Source organism: Gossypium hirsutum, chromosome A05, assembly GCF_007990345.1.
Source record: "Gossypium hirsutum isolate 1008001.06 chromosome A05, Gossypium_hirsutum_v2.1, whole genome shotgun sequence".
NCBI classification, from domain to species: Eukaryota; Viridiplantae; Streptophyta; class Magnoliopsida; order Malvales; family Malvaceae; genus Gossypium; species Gossypium hirsutum.
Window position 1 is genome coordinate 77,345,511 of NC_053428.1, and position 6,084 is coordinate 77,351,594.

Here is a 6,084-nt window from a genome sequence, read left to right on the forward strand (position 1 = left end):
TCGAGTAAGGAGACAGTACAACCCAACCTTTCCTTATTAGAATAAGACATTTGCTCGAGGATCCTTTCAGCCCCTTCTAACCAATACTTAGCTACAGTCGGATCAGTACCTTTTACTCCATAAAACTCTTTACCAACTAATACCCGAAGACATTCAAGTGGTAACCCACGACTAATAGGTGTAGGATTGGCAGGTGCAGGAGTAGGGTTAGCACCAACAATTTGTTGAAATGCTTCAATTATCACTTCCATTAAAGTGTCTACAATCTCATCAGGTGTATTCACTCTACGCGGTAGTATAGGATGAGCACTAGCTCTAACATTAACATATCTAGGAGGCATATCTAACAATCTAACGTACACAAAAAAAATAAATAAACAAACGGTGTGAATGGCGAGGAGATGATCCAAGTCTCGTTCCTGCAAGCAAACTTTAGGATTAAAGGTAATGTGTTCTCGTTCCTACCCCACATGTACAATCAAGAGACATCTCATGCAATTCAAACATTCAACATAATTTAATCACTTAGGTTTCCAAGATCTATGGGTTGTGAAACCCCAATAAAAAATCACCAACAATCACCTAGGTCTGAGGGTTATTGAACCTAGAGCTCTGATACCATCGAATGTAACACCCCATACCCAGCTTGGACGCCAGGTTGAATACCGAGATGCCACACCATTGTCTTACATCGATTTAGTTGTAATTATCAAAGTTGAAATACATGTAGTTTAGTTTTACTTTAATTATTCAAGCATTTAAGAGAATATCAAGTCATGCAAGCTTAGTTTAGCGTTTGATTATACTAACATATGACAAACAAACATAAAATATGCATATCTCAAGCTTTAGGACCACCTAGCAAACTTTTCCAAAAATGTTACGTAGGTATCGACACCACCTCTGTAGTATTTATATTTCCTTTAAGTGGTATCGATACCACTTAGAAAATCGGTACCAAACTAGCTTTCTATTCTCGCCAAATTTCAAAACATCGAAAAATATCAGTACCTTTCGTAAAGTACCGATAATTACACCACGAGTATAGATACTCCGGCCAAGGTATCGATACCAAATTGGTATTCTAACTCCCTGCACTTTCGAAATATAGAGGTATCATTTTTAAACCTCAAATATCGATACCTCTGCCCCTGGGCAAAGAAATACAACATACATATGCAAGTAGCTCTCTCCAAAATGGTTCCTAGGCGTTATACAACAAATACTTTGATTAATACTCATTCGATGGCTAAATTTAATAGTTCAAATCAAAGCATGGCCAAACGAGAAACATTGCCAACAACTATGTTTATATTACTAAGCAAATATATATACTTATAAAACAAAGAACAAGAGTCAAATAGGTAAATAGTTAAAATACATCATGGCAATAACCAATCATAAATCTACCACATTTTCTTATTCCCCAAATACAAATAAATAAATAAATAAACACCTATAAAAATAAACGAGACTCCTTTGGACAACTCCCTTGGACAACCACACCACTCAGAGCGGTACAAAACTAATTTGCAATGGTTAAAAAAGAGAGTGGGTGAGCATAACAAGCTCAGTGAATGCCTAGAACAACTACCATGCAAGTAGTTCATCAAGCATTAACGAAACAACCATGTAGCATAACCTTAATAGTTCCAACTTTATTGTCATAATATACATACTCGTGCATTATTATTAGTTCTTTTACGTGATAAACATATTAACTTTGAAGCATGTATCCTATTCCACATATAATCACCTAGCATTCAAGCATATATCACAATATTAAAAAATAGGTTTATAGATAAATTGCATAATGGTCACATGTCATATAAACACATATCACAATACATACAAATTTAAGATAATTTGGCACTTGAGTTATGAAACATAAAAGTGAGCTTTATCATCACTTGTCGAATATGCAGATCTCCAACACACCAAACATAGACTCATAGAGTCAAACATGTCCCAAAAGTGAAGCATAAAGCTAACATTCTCCTTATTTCCCCAAACATGTCCCATTGAATGAATCTTAGATCACATTCCCTTATCCCTCCAACATGCCCCAAGGCCTCAACGCCCCAAATCATTGTACATATAGGTGAGTACTCACATGTCCCAGGCTATGCCAACTATATCCAACGGTTTCAAGATTACAAGGCCACAATATTCGAAGTTAAACACATGTCACTTACTGATTATCCATGCACAATCATTGCATATTTGCATCTTTAGCAAAACAGTCACTAACATTTAACGTATACAAAACATGTACATATTTGCACTTTCACAATAGTGATCATAACTAGGGATGAGTATTTGATCGACTTTAGTTGACTCGAGTCAAAAAATTTTGAGTTAGTCGAGTTGACGAAACCTATTTTAGCAACCGAACTTGATTTGAATTTTTTTCAAATTGAGTCAAAAAATTTCAAGTCGAGTCGAGTCGAGTCGAATTAAAGAATCCTATTATTTATACCCAATGTTGCGTTTACATGGACTGACTATTTAACTAGTAGACAAATTACAAGATTATTTAACTACATAAACAATATAATGGTTTTGCCTTTTAACTTAATGAGTAAACATTTATCAAAACAACGTAGTTTTTTCTTTTAACTTAATGATTTTGACTTTTAATTTTAGAAAAGGTGAAAATTTATCAAAATGAGGTAGTTTTGCATTTTCTTATCCGAATTTTCGGATAACTCGAATTTTGTAATTCATATTTGAATTAAACCGAAAAACTTAATTTTTTATTGCAGTTTATTTGAATAACTTGATTAACTCAAATAACTCGAACTATTTAATTCAAAATTTGAATTTTTTATCAAGTTTTTTGGATCAAATTGGATTTTTCTCACCCCTAATCATAACCACATATCACATGTTATAGCATCTCATCTCAATTCACATATTTGCAAACATGTAAACACTTCATTCACAAGAAAACAAAGGTATGAGAAACCTTACACTTGGAATTTAGAGTAGGGGTCTAGGCTACTACTAAATTCCCAAATATGCATTGAATCATGTTCACAAATAATTATTCCAAACACTCGCCAATTACTCTTTCGTCGAAAAGCCGAAAGCTTAAACTAGCTTTTCCTTGCCTCTATCTCTACTCGTAGAAGGTTCTATCGAATACGAAACTTCAAAACAATAAAATCACAAAACAATACATCCAAAAATTAGTCAAGGACTCATTACAAGCATACCAAACATAAGCCTAAACTATGTTCTCATGTAATCGAAACCTTTAACACGACAAACTTTAAATCCAAATATATCGGTCTATACTTAATCCTTCTACCTAAAACCAATTCATTTCATCTTATAATTCACCCACGACTAATTCTCAACCTTTAAACTACACAAAACTACTCAATTCTGACTTTTTCAACATGTTTTATAGCTATTTTTTCAAAATTCATTAAAACTCAAGAAATCTTTAACGAAATGGAAAAGTAAGTTTAGAAACCTTTTAATCATGTTAAAATAAGCTAAAAACACTTTGAAACCACGTTTTTATCCATAAACCCAAAATTCACCATTAAAGACCCGATTTTTAGCTTTTATTTAAATAATGCGTTTCAATGGCTAAAAATTTAGTTTAAGGGACTAGATATCATTTAAAACTCATAAAAGGTCAAATGGTTACCTTCGGTGGAAGAAAATTGAGATTTGATACAAATCAGAAAAAACCCACATTTGGAGAAAATGATGTAGAAAATGAAGTTTTTAGGTTATTTTCTTGGTTTTTTTTATAGAGGTTTATAACTTAAGAGATGATAGAAATCGAAAGGAATTAGGATTTGAAGTTCAAAATTGATTGAAATAGGAAGAGAGAATCAAGGGATGACAAACACTATTGGGGAAGAAACTAACATGAAACATATAGGTGGGGGTGATTTTAGTTTGGTTTTTAAAATTAGGTTTAATATCCTCTTAAAAGCTCACAATTTTGACTCTTTTACAAACCAGTCCTTTTTTCAAAATTAAAGGTATTTAAAGCTCATTTCAAAAATTGATTTAATTTTCTAAAAATCATAACTGAAAATATTATCGGTATACCATGTGACAAACTTTTGAACACTCTAAGGCTAAAATTTGTTAAATACCCCTAAAACTCCTAGGCCCTATTTTGGGGTGTTACATGTTGCATACAACAAGCAATTCCTTTCTTCCCAACAATAAATGTAACATATAATGACATTCAAGGCACAATCCAAACTTTATTATGCAATATTCTAATAATAACCTAGAAATGCAAATATATCCACTTAAGTAGTGGCAATTCATTAAGTTTAGAAGCTTGAGATATATCTCTTTCAAGGGTTATCACACCCCCAAACTTGAGTTCTTGCTTATCCTCAAGCAAAATATGCATGAATGCATGGTTGCAATTTGCCAATAAAACACAATTACCTATTGTACTGCTAAACCATACGAAGCATAATTTATACCTCCATTCTTATTAGTCTTCTTCTAAAAAATTTGGTTCAAATTTTATACGCTTGTCTAGCATATGAAGTGCAGAAAATGCTACCTAAAAATAAAACTTCCTATGTATTCATGCAATTCTGACCATAGCAAACATCTCTTAGTGTTCTTAGTTTATCTTTCCTTTAAAATCAGTTTCTCTACTCACAATTATTCTACCATTGCATAATTTAATTACAAATTTTTTTTTCTAGGGAATTTATCTTGTCACATGGTTTCTTTACTTGACAATCTCAGTGGAGCATACACTAGATTGCCATGTATTACATCATGCCACAGTTTGAATTTAATTCACTCATGAAGCTAAGGCTTTTAACTTAGAAGATGGATAGAGTAAACAACTACCTTCTTAGCTACTCAGCCTAAAATTGTAGTGGAGTGTCCCTAAACTATTTTTTTACTCACTCTTGTTTGAACCTGCTTTTCTGGTCAATAATACAATGGATCAAATAGAATACTACTGACCTAATCAACATTTTTAAACATTGGAGTGTTTCATGGTGTCTCTCTCTCTCTCTTTAGCTTTGCCATGGTTTTTATTATTATTCATTGCCAATTTACTAAATTTAGGTTCAGGAACTTCTAAGTGTATTAAAAGAAACCTACTATAGACTAATTACAATTATAATTAGGTGATTCTACTTTTAGGGGTTAATTTTCACACAGCTATCCTAAGCTAAACATACCTAATCAACTATCGCAATTTTTTAAGCTTATTGAAGAATTATTGTCCCAATTGAACCTCATTGATAACAATATACTTATCATAGTCTAACAGTCATTTGGCATTTGTATGTCAAGATAGAATGAGTAACAAAATAAGCATATGTTAAGACAATTATCTAATGCATACAATATTATTTTTGTGTTTGTAACCTTTTGATGCTTACTGTTTTTGAATTCCATACTTGTCCTAAGCCCCAAAATGTTACAAGCTGAAAGCCCTATGTGACCAAGTATCCTCACACGTGAATGGACATCATACTAAGCATATGCATAAATGACTATTTGTATTCTGGTTGGATAATCAAAGTAATTTTATGATTTGTTGATTGATTCTTATAGTTGAGAAACTCAATACTTGTATATTTTGTAACATACTAAACTTAGATGTTTGTAATGAAAAGTGGTAAGTCAACTACTCATCATGTTGAAATTGTTAATACCTTAAAATTCGTTTGAAAGCAATCGGGGATCAAAATGAATCAAAACATAAATTTTAGGAAAAACTTGAAAATTTAGAAATAGGGGTCACATGACCATGTGACCCAGCCCAAACTGTGTGGGCATTCGGAGTAGGGACAGACAGCCGTGTCCTAACCTATGTCTCAAATCGTGTAACTCACTGACATGGCTCACACGGTTGTGTTGTAGGCTGTGTGCTAGCCTGTGTAACGCACTGACTTGAGACACATGGCCATGTCTCAGCCTGTGTCTAAAACCGTGTGAAACCTGCACTAAAACTAACAGATCACACAAGACCATGTGGGATAATCTTGTGTGGCACACAGTCTTGTGACAGCCCGTGTCCCAGGCTATGTGTTTCCAAATTAACTTCTTAAACAAACTACAATCAAGCCA